The sequence below is a fragment of the Schistocerca piceifrons genome, chromosome 8 (assembly GCF_021461385.2).
Source record: "Schistocerca piceifrons isolate TAMUIC-IGC-003096 chromosome 8, iqSchPice1.1, whole genome shotgun sequence".
Classification (NCBI taxonomy): Eukaryota; Metazoa; Arthropoda; class Insecta; order Orthoptera; family Acrididae; genus Schistocerca; species Schistocerca piceifrons.
The window spans coordinates 467939532-467956329 of record NC_060145.1 but is presented as its reverse complement, the minus strand read 5'-3'; the positions used below and the strand labels follow the sequence as shown (position 1 = coordinate 467956329).

The 16798-nt window shown below is 41.9% G+C and overlaps 1 protein-coding gene across 1 annotated transcript in view; it reads right to left on the bottom strand.

Moving 5' to 3' along the window:
- LOC124712463 (fatty acyl-CoA reductase 1-like) overlaps positions 1 to 16567 on the bottom strand; it is a 158445-nt gene extending 141878 nt beyond the window's left edge. Inside the window, exon 1 of the mRNA XM_047242759.1 lies at positions 16532 to 16567. The gene's annotated coding sequence lies outside the window, so the exon portion shown is untranslated. The remainder of the gene's footprint in view (positions 1 to 16531) is intronic.
- Positions 16568 to 16798: the final 231 nt, after the last annotated feature.

Below are 16798 nucleotides of genomic sequence, written 5' to 3'. Positions count from 1 at the left end.
GAATAAATAACACAAAAATAATGCAGAAAAGTAGAGAGACGCTAATCACGTGTCTCCTGCTCTGAATACTCCAACTCCTTACTTAATCCGTTGCGTGCGTCATTACCCTTTCGAGGATAATTAGGCTACCGAGCCAGATTACACACGTTTTCTTTGTCCATGCGACTGTTTTTTTTCGGTACTACCATGAGTAACTGTTGACACTGGACAGGCTATATATTCGTTAGAGCATTGGTTGTAATGATACACTAAAAAAATCAAATTAATTAAAAATTTGTTATCTGCCCTTTCCCCCATGTCTGGAGTGTCTCCAGACATTTCTCCGGTCTGGAAACTCATTGACCGCAGTATAATTGTTTTCAGTGAAGACTCACGCTTCGATCTGAACACCAATGACCAGCTAAGACGAGTCTGTAGATGGCCCACACAGTGTTGGTATACTAACCTGACTGTCGCCTGCCTCATGGCCTGAGTGGTGGTCCGGGGTCCCATTTCATTTTGAAGCCAGACCGAGTTCTCATCTGTGGCACACTTACAGCATTGCAGTACGTGGACGATATCCTTCCTTCCATTTGGTGCCCGTCATGGCAAGCCATCCTGGGCTCACGTTCCAGCGAGATACTACCCTTCCCAACATAGCAAAATTTTCTACCATCTGTATGGATGCTTGGCAAACTCTACCGAGGCCAGCGAGATCGCCATATCCGTTCCCATTTGAGGATACTTAGAACATTACGTGAAGGGCCCACTACCGTATCGGGGGTTTGACGATCTGAAGCGTCAGTTACACAGAATCTGGCATGATATCCCTCAGGATGACATTCAACAATTCTATAAATCAATGCCAAGCGGTATAACTGCATGCATAAGGGCAGAGAAGGATGAAATCGTTATTGATTTTTCTAATTTGTAAAATCCTTTGTCTTGATTAATTCCTCTAATATTTACCCAATTCGGGTGGTTCCATCGTGATGCTTCTTTTTTTCTTGCACTGTATATATTTATGGATAGAATTTCACTGTCTTCGACTGTATCGCACAGAGGTCGTCCACTATAGAGCCCCACTGCTATCTACGTCCCCTTCCCTATAGCTTACGAGTTATAAGTGAGGCACATCAGTGTGGGGGTTTCAACTGTCGGACTGCAGCACTCCTACCGCACTGTGATCGATCACAATGGAGCTCCACCACTACAGTTGTTCGCTCGCCTGCAGCAAAATCTCCACAAGTATAGGTTAATAATTTGTGCATATTCTAGGCCAAACACAGCGAATACAGAGTTGATAAATTCAATTTCATATTTTATAGTCTGTGTGTGTGACATCATATGCGAAAAATTTGAGCATGTGTGTTAAATACTGCAGCAGAGATGTGATGTGTAGAGTGGGCGATGGACAATAGTAATAATAATAATAATAATAATAATAATAATAATAATAATAACAATTTCGTGTAGCTAAGTGACCTGGTGCAAGTCGTTCTATTGGACGACACTTTGGTGATTTAAGTGTCCCTAATCTAGCCCCAGTTATCCGACAAGGGAAAGGGGACCTGCAGTTTGATAAGGAATCTGAGCCAAGTGTCATTTCTGGTGATTTCACATATCGTTGATAGGGTTAACCTAACTTGAAATGAAGACGGTACAATCCGTGGTCCGACCGATATTCGATAACGCGACTTCTAGGATTGAACGAACGCTCTTTACCGCTAGAACAACAGACCCGAAATATACTTGGCCCTGGTGAAAACGCCAATGTATTATGTGAAAACCCTTAAAGTTTTTTTAAAATAAAAAGTTATGTTCTAATGAGTTCGTCCACACAGGGAGAAACCTCTTCTTCAACACGACAATGACCGACCATACACGAGCAGCTGCGACATATGCAACAATCTGATGCCTTGGGTTCACCGTCATCGATCTCCCTCCCTGAAGTCTCGACCTGGTCCCATCAGATTTTCATATGTTTCAAAACTTAAAGAACACCATAATGGAAATTCACTTTGACAGTGATGAAGTGGTGCAAGCAGAGATGTGCTTGTGGCTTAGTCAGCGAAATCAAAAATTCTACTATGACGGTATGACCAAACTGGTCTCTTGTTGGGAGCAATATATTGAGTATGTAGAGAATAAAATATATAGAAGCGTTAACGAGGTTTGTTTTACTTAAAAAGCATTAAGACCATTCAAATAAGAAATTCAGAGGCACTACTATTCAGAATGACCTCATATATACACACTGAAGTGACAAAAGTCTTTTGGAAGCGATAGGCACTTGTGAAGTGGCGGTAGTATCACGTACCAAAAGGGTAGTGCATTGGCTGAACTGCCATTAGCACTCAGATGGTTCTGTAAATGGTTTCCGTCTTAATTATGGCCGCACGGCTGCAATTAACAGACTTTGATCGCGAAATAGTAGTTAGAGCAAGACGCATGGGGCATTGCATTTCAGAAATCGTTAGGGAATTCAATGTCCAGTGGTGAGGGTGTGCCGAGAATACAGACTTCAGCCATTACCTCTCACAAAGGACAATCCAGCGGCCGGCGGCTTAACGATCGAGAGTAGTGGCATTTACTTAGAGTCATCAGTGGTAACAGACAACCAACACTGCGTGAAGTAACAGCAGAAATCAACGTGGGACGTACGACGAGCGTGTCCGTTAGGACAGAGCGGCGAAATTTGGCGTTAATGGCTTACAGCAGCAGACGACTGACTCTAGTGCCTTTGCTAGCAGAGCGAGATCGCCTGCAGCGTTTCTGTTGAGCTCGTGACTATAGCCGTCGGACGACAGACTTCTGGAAATCGTGTCCTGGTCAAATGTGTACCGATTTCATTTGTTAGGAGCTGATGGCGGGCTTGGAGTGTGGTGCAGACTCCACGAAGTCATGGACCCACCTCGTCAACAACGCACTGCGCAAGCTCGTGGTGACTCCATAATGGTCCATCTGAGCCGGTCACTGACTGGAAAGAGTCATGTTTCGCTACTTGGAGACCATTTGTAGACATTCATGGACTTCAAGTTCCCAAAAAAGTATGGAATTTTTATGGATGACAATGCGCCATGTCACCAGGCCTCAATTGTTTGCCATTCGTTTGAAGAATATTGTGGACATTTCGAGTGAACGGTTTGGCCATCCAGATCGAGAATATGAATGCCATCGACTTTTATAGGATATAATGGAGAAGTCAGTTTATGCACAAAATCGTGCACTGGAAACACTTTCACAATTATGGATGGCTATAGAGGCAGTATGGCTGAATATTTCTGCAGGGGACTTTCAACGACTTGTTGAGTCCATGCCACATCGAAATGCTGCACTAATACGAGCAAAAGGAGATCCGACACTGTCTTAGTAGGTATCCCATGACTTTTGTCACCCCATTGTGACAGTATGTGACGTATATGCCCGTTTCTTTTTGTTGCATTACTTAAAAGGTTAAATTTTGCGCCGCTAAGAGACTGTAGACCTTAGTAATTAACACAACGTTAAGTTCGATGCCTCTAGCCGTTCTTGAGGAAAAAGCGTTGTAACAGATGGACAAACAGATAGATAGACGACAAATGGCAAAAAAATGAAAAAAATTGTGATATAATTATAAATTAACAATTTTCGGATGTTTTTCTTTACTTGTACTGTAAAATCTTGATTCTTCCCAAAATTTGTTATTCTAGGTCAATAGCAAGTACCCTATGGGCTTTGGTGAGTTAGTAGGCGAGTTTCAAAATTTGTTGTGTACACTGACGAGCCGAAACAACATGACTACTGTGAGTCTTCAGTTTCTCCCGGCGTGCTTCTTGCTGGAACAGTCCACGGATGTACTGCCGGTCCATAGAGTCCAACGGGCACAATATTTCGGCGATCAGACGTCACCATCGTCAGGTGCACTGACGAAATGAGCTCCTGAGGGCGGGCGGCCGTCTTAACTTCCCTCCCCTCTCGAGGCGGAGGGGAGGGGATTGAAGACGGGCGCCTGCCCCCAGGAGGTCAGTTCGTCAGCGCGCCTGACGATGGCGACATGTCTGATGGCCGAAATATTGTGCCCGTTGGACACTGTGGACCGGCAGTACACCCGTGGACTGTTCCAGCAAAATGACCACTGCCCAACGCGACGTTGGATGCCTTCTGGTGGCGTTGCGGACAGGTGACGAGGTATCAAAGGTATGTAAGCGGAGCAGATGTGGACGGGGATCAACCTAGCTAAGATATGAGCTGCAAATGACAAAATCCATTGAAGTAAGCGACTTTTACAGAGGTCAGGTTCTTATTACGCAGAGCCTGTGAACGAGTATGTCGAAACCGGAGAAGATGGTCGAATGTTCACGTGCTACTGTCGCGAGTATCTGTGGAAAGAGGTAGGAGGACAGTCGTACTACCACTAGGCGCTAAATGATTGAACCTACACTGGGGTTCGGAGACTTGTCTGCTCTGTGGTATTTCTGCCGAAAGAGCACAGTGCTGGTGCACAGAAAGTGTTTCGGAGCACACTATTCATTCGTTATTGAGCAAGGAACTCCACAGACTATGTGTTCACGTGTTGACCCAATGACATTGTCAGTTACAATAATAACAGCCGCGGGAGCATTGGGATTGACCGTCGATCAGTGGAAACGTGTCGGCTCTTCAGCTTAATAACGTTTATGTTACACTATGTCGATGGTAGTCTCCACAAACGCCGTCATCGATGTAAACGGCGGCCCAGTAAGTGCAGCGCTCCCCGGACGCAGGCTGGTGGGAACAGTATTATGCTACGGGGGACAGTCTCCTGCTCTTCCATGGGACTTGTGGCAGTAATCTAAAACATGCTAACGGCTGAGAACAACACTTCATATTTGATGTCTTTCCCGACGGTGATGTATTTTTTCAGCAGTATAACTGTCCGTCTCTCGTAGACAGAACCATGTTACAGTGATTTGAGGTGCATTATAGTGATATCACATTGATGTGTCGGCGGCCATGTTCGCCTGATGTAAATCCTATAGAACCTATCTGGGTTGCTGTGGAGCACATATCAACGGCCCGTTATTTACGCGAGTTATATGACCTGTACGTAGACATCTAATGCCAGATATATCCTCAAACGTAACACCCAACTCTCGGGGCGATGATCCTCAGAATGAGAGACACAAAGACGGACAAACAAACCATTAAGCAGGTGGTCCAAATATTTTGGCTCATCAGCGTATGAAAAAAAAAAACTTTGATAGCGTTGACTTACAAGCTTACAATTTTTGCACCGCCAAGGGACGGTAGACCCCAGTACCTGATGTAAATTTCAACGTTATACCTTTACCTGTTCCTGAGAAAATAGGTTTTAAGTGTCGGCCAGACACAGAGATGGACTACAAAGTGACCCTGTAAGGGTTCCGTTTCTACCGATTGAGGTACAGAAGCCTGAAAGGTTTGACGTCTCGGCAGTCTAACCCGTACTACGTACCCAAAATCACGTCCTTCATTCGTAGGTGTCATGTTTCTAGTCTGTACAGATACATTGTTTAGAGCATAGTAATTAAGAATCTCATGATGGGTTTCTGAGCCCAATGCACAATCCCCAACCTGCAGGACCAAGTATTTTGTCTTCGATGTTTTTTTCCAGCCGCTTCGGAACACACATCTCTGTATTACAAGGTGGCAGCTATCAGCTTTTCGTCCAGTCCTGGTATTTTACAACCATTGTACCTGGCACATCACCGTTGTGTGCTTCTACCTGCACTCTATCTAAAATCAAAGCTCTGAGACTTCTTTTCATTGGAAGAATACGTTTCTTTGAAAACATCAGAGAAAAGATGAAACGCATTTCAGTGAGGACCTGGAAAATTAATTATTTAGATATAATAACCTGACGTGAAACCAGTGGCTAAGTGCTGCTGAAGCTTGTTAATAATAATTTTAAAAGTGTGTTGATCTGCAACTTCGTCTCGAGATTTAAGAGCTGTTTCCTTTCTGCTATTGTTTTATGATGTGGCACTTTGTTGCAAGATCAGGAGGGCTTTATTCTCGCTTACCTTTAAGATTTACATGTCTGCATCTATTCAACTAATGTCAGGATAGTGTTGGTCTTTCAACTTTTCCGGAACACTTTCAGAAAAACCAACATGAATTACATCAGACACAGATTTTGAATACATTAAGGTAAGAGACAAGAACAATCCTCACACTACAAGAATATTACTATATAAACAGGACCAAATAATAATACCTGCAATGTATGGTGGTCCATATGTGTGTAATCATACCGCTAAAGCGAATACAAGTGGATAAACGGAAACGAAAAGTCAAGCACAATGAAAAGAAAAGCTTGTGAGGTCATGTTACCAACATAGCCGCTATTTTGGAAGCAGCCAACTTGAATGCAACTCCTGATTTTCAAATGGAAAGGTGGCACTCGACATATCAAACACATATCCCATTACATAAGAGAAAGAAAGGCGCGTTTTGTTTGAGCATAGCTTAATTAATTCTCGAGCTGTGGCTGAGGTTTCTTTCTAACGTGTGATGTTATAGCTGATGTTGTTAAGACGTGGCAAATGCACTGACATGGTCCAGATATCAGCAGAGGGAAAAACTTGTCTTTTAACAGAGAAATTGAACCAGCGCCTTCCACACTGTATATGTAGAACTTTTTTTCCATTAGTTAATGTGCTTGTATTTTTTGCAAGTTGAATCCTGTTGCTGGTAGGTTGACTGTAATTGTGGGTGCGCCTTTAGAGAATCATCTAAATTGTTATTAGTATTGGACCTATGAGTTCTTCATTAGGTTACACACATGTGCTATTTCTACTGATGGTCAGTACCCACTACCCTTCCCCTGAGGAAATGATCACGGTCCTCCACCACCCATCACCCCCACTCACCCTCTCCTCCTCACCCCGTGGATCAATTGTTTCTAAGCCCCACCCACTTCATCTTAAAACTGGAGCGCTTCAGTGGGTGGAGCTGTGCGCCGTAGGGAGAGGAACATGGTGTAGCTGTTCGTCCATAAAAAATTGATTTTATTGTAATTATGTTAAGTAATGTCACCTGAGGTCTAGGGACTGGATAAAAGATAATAAGAAATTAAATTTATATTACGTGATATTCGTCACTCCAGGCGTCAGCAGGAAACACACAGGGAGATACGTAAGTACGCTCATTTTCCAATGTTCTCCGGATTTTTCCCTGTTGCCACAGTTTTATGTATTTTCCTAGAGTTGTAAAATATTTGTCATATTTTTCCACAGTGTAAACTTTTTCCCTTATTTTCCCACAATGTAAACCTTTTTTACTTATTTTCCCACGCTATCACCATATTACCGATTATCCCATAATATTTTTATAGTATCAATTACGTGAATTTCGTCCCACTGCCATCAACATCACATGAATGCTGTTTTGCGTCATTATGTTAAACTCATTTCGTTTACGTCATGAAACTCTAAATAAACTGGTGGTGAATGTTACGAGGTAAGACACAGTGACATTATAAATTACTAACTTCACTGCATATTATGCTAAATGGATGCGAATAGCGACGTAATTTATGGTATGAGACATTATGAGAGCCCAGTGTGTGGCTAAATTAATAACATCGTGACATATTATGCGAAATAGTGCTAAATATTAGAGAAATTTATGGTACAGGACACGATGACTACGTAGTGTGTGGCTAAATTAATGGTGGTACGGTGTATTACGTAAAATGGCGCAAATTTTTGTCCAGTAAGGTGTAAGTCTCAAATATATTCATTATCTAACGTAACATTGTTTCTGAATTTGATTCTTGCGAATTATTAGAGGTTTTTGTAAATGTTAGACATCCCATAGCTGTACGTGAATTGTGGACGGCCACCTAGCAGAAAAACCAGAGCTCCTGCTGACCTCTCCATACATCAATACTATGTGTTTTAAGATGAGAACAACATGTATGACACTAGTGTGCAACGTCATAGCATAATTATGAGGTTTAGCGCTTCTGGAAGAGAAGATACTGAGAAGGCCTGGCTTAGTCATGTATGAGATGAGGCAGGCTATGGCCAAACGCATCGTCGATGTGGACCTCGAAGACATGAGATTTCGGACTGGACAAGGATAGGAAAGGGAATTATTAAGGGAACAACATACACACTCACAACTGATTTACCAAAACGACAGGAAACCATTTTCCATTGTAGACAATGGCATTGAATGACTGAACTGGAGTACAAGTGGTACTGGAGTGACAGAAAAGAGCCAATGCGACTGTTGTGATAACAAAGCAACAATGGAACCGTCAACGAAACAAGTGCATAAATACGGTATGTACAACAATTAGCACGCTGCTACAGATTCACACCTAGATTACGAGGAACTCAGCTTTGCGTTCACTGGATCAATTGCCTCGAACGCACAAGTGGGATGTTAGCACGGAATGCCACCTATTGCCTGGCTGCGAACGAGGGAGCAGTTAAGAATGAAGCGAACCATCTCGTCAAGAATGATAGAAGTATTTACATGATTTAAACAATATGTATGTGAATCTTCTCTGACATTACGAACTTGGTGGCTGGCACAAAACGCATTGCTACGAAATGAAGTATTCGGTTAGCAGACCAGTAGTAACTAGCTAATGCCTACATGTTCAGCACCGGATATATATGGATGACTTTGCACATAAGCGTTGCTAACATTTTAAACGCCAAGCACTGTACTCCCATCCCTCTCTCTTTCTGTCAGAAGTAACAAAAAACAGTCTTCCCGTCCTCCCCAGAATCTTCCCGTCATATTTTTCTTGTTCTGTTCACCATAGGGAGTAGATCATCATGAAACATGGTCAACAGCAGAGATTACACAGAGCTCTGAGGCAGAGCAAAAAAGACGCATAATCACAATTAAACCTTCACAAAACTATATTGAAACATACACTCTTGCTAAATCACTCCTATAATATTATTAATATGTGACATCATAGTGTGTTAGAAACAGGGAATTACTATGTGATGAAATTTTCTAGGTGTACTAGAGGGCATGATCCCAACCACATCTGAGACATTTCATAAATTAGATACTGCAAGTATCTAACAACAAATACCCAGTTACTAAATATCTAGACTACATTATCACTGCACTATTAATATGCAATCTCATAGTATTAAAAACTATTAAACGCAAACAAAATCTTTTGATATTTTCATTATTTTAACTATCTGCTACGCTCAAAGGAAGACACGTGTAAGCCACAGTAACAGAAAAATGGTTCAGTCTGGGGAGCCCACTGATCTAAATGCTAATCATCACCTGAGATAGTGTAAAGTTCGATGCCACCGAACAGTGAATGACGGGAAATTAGGAGTGGTGGATCAAGCTGTATCGTGTGCGATAGGATGGAGAATAATATTCCTGAAATTGACTGGTCTGTCAAGAGCCGCATCCATAACGCATTGCATCATCTTTGTGATGTGTTACAACGTCACCTCCAGTCCAGACCCTTGCATCCAATGTCATTACCAGCCGAGTGTCACTTTAACGTCTATTTAACTAAAACACGTGATCTGCCAATTCCACAATACGAATGAAATGAAACATTTAAACTTGTATTTCAAAACTAATCGTTGATACTAAATTTATTATCACAAACCTGCTCCTACAGCCACTAAAGGACGAAGCTGAGACACGGCACATGAGGGACAGGAAGCCGTTCATTTAAGCGAACAGCAATGTGAATATATGGAAGGAATAGAAGGCCATCTCTTGAAGGAAGCAAAATTTTGTACAAACGCGAGCGTTGTCGTTAGTCCTCACGGTTAAATGCTGCTTCCGGAGTAACAAAAGTTACTCAAGTGCCTGAAGATTTAGAGTAAGTCCATTATTAGTTGCATACTCTCGTGTAACTATTACATCTATATTCTGGCCTATAGTATCTGATGCGTCGCAGTACAACAAAACTGTGCTGATTTGGGAGATGAACGTGGATGTATTTCCACTCTGTTTAGGCTTCAAGTATCGTACAAAACAAAGTCTGACATTCCACTAGCATGTTTAGATCCTTATTATAGGTCTAGTTGTATGATGATACTACGGTTAACCTGTGCAATATGTATCTGAGAACAAACTGCTCTTGAGTTTGTGGAAGGTCTGATCTTTGGTGTGTACTGTGACGGTTTTACTTACATTTTAAATTAGTGTTGATTATATTTCCATATGATATTTGAATGTAGTAAGTTTATTTCCCTAGACTGTCCTTTTTTCCTAACGTCGGCTTTAGTCGGTATTTATCTGGCGAGCAGCTGAAGTAACTCTTGTTTTCTGTGCAGGAGTGAATTGTCGAGTTCTGTTCTTGCGCAAGCAAACGGCTACGCTGTAATACTTGTCTGTGTAACAGCAGACCTTCGTTTGCTGAGTGCGTGCACTCGTTTTCAATCACGGCCTCTTGGAACCAGGGCCACTGTAAATCGCTTACCGATGGCTGGCTGACAGAGACGAATGAGTGTTTAGATAAACAGGAACTCCCCGGACATTTGTCTGGATCGAAACTGTATTCTCGAGTTGCAAACCTGACTGCGAATTTTATTTTGTTTGTCATACTTTGCTCTGTCGTCAGTCTGTGTGAGTGTTAATAATAGCACAAAAAAGTATAAGTTTATGGATCTGCGATAAGAAATCTTGCGTGATTTGGTATGGAATCTGGACCGGAGGACATTCCTTTCTTAGGTGATTTAAGCTGCTCTGCAGTACCTAGAATATCTATTTCTTAGTAGTTTGCAGTTGTTGATTCGAATTTTGCAATATTTACTTAGCCGTCTTGGGTGAAGGAATTACGAAAAACCGTTTTTAGCAAGTGCTCTCTAGTGGTGGAAAGTTCTAGTGTCGCAACGTACATGAATGACGACTTTCCCACTGGCACTGGAAATTTAAATCGTGAACTCCGGACAGTATTTATGCATTAAGTATGATGTCATGTAGTCTTAGGTTGCTTATGATTCGAAGGGTAGAGGGCTGTTAGGGTTCAAATGGTTCGAATGGCTCTGAGCACTATGGGACTTAACTTTTGAGGTCATCAGTCCCTTAGATATACTTAAATCTAACTAACCTAAGGACATCACACGCATCCATGCCCGAGGCAGGATTCGAACCTGCGACCGTAGCGATCGCGCGGTTCCAGACTGTAGGCTGTTAGGGAAGTAGGCTGGATTTTAAGGTGTGTGAGTGCCATTGTAGTAGTTTACAGAATATACGTGTTGAAAACAAGTATATGTGAAGAAAGTTGCACATGATCAAACTAGAACCTAGACCCATTTGCTCACAAAGCTTAGGACGATTGGTTGTACTTAGGTGTAGCGCTTAAGTATGATGAAATTATACACGCCACGGTAAGATCCAGGATCTTTAAACTCCAAGGCTCAGGACGATTGTTAAGCTTCCGATATTATGTAACCTTGTATTGTTTTAGGTCTAATGGGCTGTTCATTACATGGAACAATTTAAAGTAGGGTAAAGTAATTATGGTAGCACCTTGGCTGTACCAGAAGCAGCAAATTATCCTTACATATGTAACATTTCATCTGTGAGTAACCTCTACCATAAGCAAAACAGATTAATTACCTACATTTACGCGGATACTCTGCAAATCACACTCAAGTACTCGGCAGAGGGTTAATCGAACCAACTTCACAACAATTCTCAGTTATTCCAATCTCGAATAGCGAGCGGAGAAGACAAATAGCTATATCTTTCCGCACGAGCTCTGATTTCCCTTATTTTATTACGATGATAGTTTCTCCCTACGTATGTCGGCGTCAAAAAAATATTTTCGTATTCTAAGGAGAAATTTGGCGATTGAAATTTCGTGAGAAGACCTCGCCGCAACGAAAAACCCCTTATTTTGATTTTCACCCAAAATCCTGTATCATATCCGTGACACTCTCTCCCCTATTTCTCGATAAGACAGAACGTTGTGCCCTTCTCTAACTTTCTCGATGAATTCCGTTAATCTTACTGTTAGTTAAGGATCCCACACCTCGCGACAATACTTGGAGACACACAAGCGTAGTGTAGTCAGTTTCTTTAGTAGATCTGCTGCATCTTCTAAGTGTTCTGCCAATAAAACGCAGTCCTTAGGTCGCCTTCTCCACAACATTTGCTGTATGTTCTTTCCAATTTAAGTTGTTCGTAACTGTAATTTATAGGTATTTAGATGAATTTACGCTTTTAGATTTCACTGATTTAGCGTGTAATTAAAGTTTAATGGATTTCTTGTAGCACTCATGTGGATGCCCTCACACCTTTCATTATTTAGGGTCAGTTGCCAATTTTTGCACCATATAGATGCGTTACCTAAATTGTTTTGCAATTGGTTTTGTTCTTATGATGACTTTAGCAGACGATAAATGACAGCATCATCTGCAAATAACCTAAGATGTCTGCTCGGATTGTCTCCTAAATCGTTTATATATATAAGGAACAGCAGAGGGCCTACAACAACATCTTGGGGAACACCAGAAGTCACATCTATTTTACTCGAGGACTTTCCGTCAATTACCACGAAGTGTGACCTTTCTGAGAGGATATCATGAGTCTATTCGCAATTTGATTACAAGCCGCTTGTGAGGTGCGTTGTCGAAAGCCTGCTGGAAATCTAGAGGTACGAAATCAATTTGAAATCCCTTGTCGATAGCACTCAACACTTCGTGTGTGTAAAGAGCTAGTTATGTTGCACAAGAAATATGTTTTTTTAATCCCTGTCCTGTTGACTATGTGGCAATAAACCGTTCTCTTCGAGGTAATTCATTATTTTCAAATCCTGCTGCATATTGACGTTATTGCTTTTCTTTAATATTGGTGTGACCTGTGCAGCTTTCCAATCATTGGATACGGATCTTTGGTCTCTAGTGGTTGCATAAGTCTGTTAAATATGGAGGTAGTGAATCAGCATACGCTTATAAGAGCCTAATTGGTATACAATCTGCAGCGGAAGACTTGCTTTTATTAAGTGATTTAATTTGCTTCACTGCTCCAAGAACATCTATTTCTAGGTTACTCGTGTTGGCAGCTGTTCTTAATTGGAATTGTGCAAAATTTTGGAGAAAAAAAATTTCTGAAGAATTTTTGGAAGACTGTGTTTAGTATGCTTCAGCAGCACGGTCATCGATAGCATTTTCATTGATATTGCGCAAAGAAGACATTGATTGGGTCCTTCTGCTCGTATATTTTACGTAGAACGTGGTACTATTTGGATTTTCTGCCACGTTTCGAGACATGGTTTCGATGTGGAAACTATTATAAGCATCTCGCATTGAAGTCCGCGCTAAATTTCGAACTTCTGTAAAACATAGCCATTCTTGGGGATCAACTTCGTCGTTTGTTAACTTATTTGGTATAAATCTCTCAATTGTTGTCGATACTGTTTCTCTGAATTCAACCCATATCTGGTCTAAACTTACATTGTTAATTTGGAAGGAGTAGAGATTATCCCCCCCGCGGGCGTCGAGCGGATTTATACCTGTTTTTCAAAGAGATATATGTATTACTTTCTTTTATTGTTGGTGGATGTGGGAGTTACGTTATTCATTCTCACTACGACAACCTCATGTTGATTAACCCCTGAATCCGTTTTGATGCTCGTTATCAGCTCTGGATTATTTGCTGCTAAGAGGTCACGTGTGTTTTCACAACCGTTTACTATTCGAGTGGGCTCATGAACCACTTGCTGGAAATAATTGCCAGAGAATGCCTTTAGAACAAATCCAGATAATGTTTAATGCTTACCTCCGGCCTTAAACATGCATTTTGCCGGCCTGAGTAGCCGGGCGGTTCTAGGCGCTACAGTCTGGAACCGCACGACCGCTACGGTCGCAGGCTCGAATCCTGCCTCCGGCATGGATGTGTGTGATGTCCTTAGCTTAGTAAGGTTTAAGTAGTTCTAAGTTCTGGGGGACGGATGACCTCCGAAGTTAAGTCCCATAGCGCTCAGAGCCATAGTGCTCAGAGAAATGCATTTTCGCCAACTTATCGACGGTAAATTGAAGTCACCATCAACTATAATTCTAAGAGTTGGGTACGTGTATGTAATTAGACTGAAGTTCTCTTTGAACCTATCAGCGATTGTATCATCTGTGTTGGGAGGTCGATAAAAGGATCAAATTATTATTTTATTCCGGTTACCAAGAATTACCTCTAACGATGCTAACTCGCAGGAACCAACTACTTCAATTTCGCTAGAAGATAAAATACGTCTACCAACAACAAACACGCCACCACCAACTGTATTTACCCTATCATTCTCACCAACGTTAGGTCCTCCACGTAAATTATTAGCACTAGCTTCCCGCTACAAACATCACTGACATTCACATTTATGCTACTTTTAGGATTTTAATGTCAACAGACATTGTCCCATTTAAAAATTCGTAACTGTTGTATGAAACTGCACTTTCGCCAACGTCTCAAAATCTGTGTATTGGCAGCAAATACGCGCCTTTTGTTACAATTTCGTGCTGTCGAAATCGTTATCGACAGTGTCTTCCAGATCCGAAACGATTGCACTGCGTGTGTGAAGTGATTCACCCTCTGGACTCCCTACGTGGTGGAGTTGTGTGTACAGAACACAGGTTTGTTCTCTGCTGTACTTGAAAACTCTAGTCAGTTGTAACCAGGATAATTACTAACAATGTGCAAGACTAGGACGCTGCCTAGAACGACAAAGAGCAGACATTATTTGCGAATCAAGCAGCGAAAAAATTGAGCAAATGAGGAGAAAAAATTGAAAAGATGAGAAATGAAAACACCTCATTATTCTCAAAGGCATAAGGAGCAGTTACTTAGTAAATCTTTACTTACTTTGACGAAAGTAAACACATTATTCTCTGCTGTACTTGAAAACTCTGGTCAGTTGTAACCAGAACAGTTACTGCCAAGAGGAAAGACTAGGTGGCCGCCTGGGGAGACAAAATTTTAGGGACGGCGAAGGGCGGAAAAAATTATTTTCGAATCTGTTGTGTTGGTAGAAGAGCCAACACCGTGTTACTAGTGGAGGCCGAAATGCACGCGTTGTAGCTCACGCAGGCTGGCGTGAGGAGGGAAGAACTATACTGGCGTGAGGTCTGGAACATGACAAGGAATTAGAATTCAGAAAGCGGACGTAATTAGTTTGATACTTAACTTTAGTCCATTAATGAAGAACGTCGCCCTTTACGGTACATGATTCACAATATTATCTGCTCAGAATACATTCGTAGTAACTGGATATGGCGCCTTGCTAGGTCGTAGCAAATGACGTAGCTGAAGGCTATGCTAAACTGTCGTCTCTGTGTAGACAGTGAACCATTGCTAGCAAAGTCGGCTGTACAACTGGGACGAGTGCTAGGGAGTCTCTCTAGACTAGACCTGCCGTGTGGCGGCGCTCGGTCTGCAATCACTGATAGTGGCGACACGCGGGTCCGACGTGTACTAACGGACCGCGGCCGATTTAAAGGCTACTACCTAGCAAGTGTGGTGTCTGGCGGTGACACCACAGAATCAAACAGCAAATAATTTGACCAAATGAGGAGAAAAAATTAAAAAGATGAAAATTTAAAACACCGCATTGTTTTCAAGAGGGTGCGGAAACTGTCGAAACTGCTAACAATAGTGCCTTCCTGGTCCGAAATGACTGCAGTGCATGTGCTAGGTGATTCACCCTCTAGACTCCCTACATGGCGGAGTTGTGTACATATAACACAGGTTTCTTCTCTGCTGTACTTGAAAACTCTAGTCAGTTGTAACCAGGATAATTACTACCAATGTGCAAGACTAGCACGCCGCCTAGAGCGATAAAGATCAGACATTATTTGCGAATCAAGCAGTGAAAAAATTGACCAAATGAGGAGGAAAAATTGAAAAGATTAGAAATGAAAACACCTCATTGTTTTCAAGGGCATACGGAACAATTAATAAATCTTCACTTACTCTGACGAAAGTAAACAGATTGCCTCTACCTACCTCAAAACTATAGCAGCAGCTGCTGAGCACAAAACGGAAGTAGACTTTGATTCATCCATGTCGAGCGCTGGAACGGGGGCGTGGGCTTTCTTACGATCGTGTTGCGACTTGATTGATACCATACCTTCCTGAGTCCCTATCTTTGTTTTTGCCTCTGTTGATATTTGTCATGCGTCAAATGAACTGACGACTGTCGGCAGAAGATGAGGACGTTCGATCATATTAGTTTAATGATCAAAAGAATAATAGGATATTTGCATTGTTGTGCCGTTGTATGTTGGTGGTTTCGCAGGGGGCGGATGGATACTGGGAGAAACCGATGGTAGTATAAAAGAGTGTGCGTCATTTTTTTTCGATTCTCGCCTAGAGCGGAAAAACATCTAGCAACAGCCCTGGTTGTACCACAGTTACTTACACACTCTTCTGCACATTGTCATGTGTGATACTTTCTTGTTGCTTTCATCGAAATCGTTAAACACATATATTAACAATTTGTTGCAGCTACACTATTTGTTTTAAGGAGTTGAGTGCAAAGGCCTTGGGTAGGAATTCTACAAAAATAAAGGAAAGGAAAAAAATACCGCGACGCCAAGATGTGACTTACGTTCGGCGAGGGCAATGCAGCGACGTGAGGCGTACGACAGGCTTCACGGCAGTGATGTCAGTTCTTATCAAAACATCGATCTCCTCATTAGCATTCCGAGCAGTTCCGGTTGCGACATTAAAGCCGAATGCATTATACTTGTCGATGTATTGAGGTCAAACGCACCGGTCACAATATTAACATGCGGCAAGTGTCCTGGTTGCTTATGTATGCGCGATTCCAACCGGTGCCTTCTTTTAGTCGAGATATAGTCCAAAGTTTTTCTTT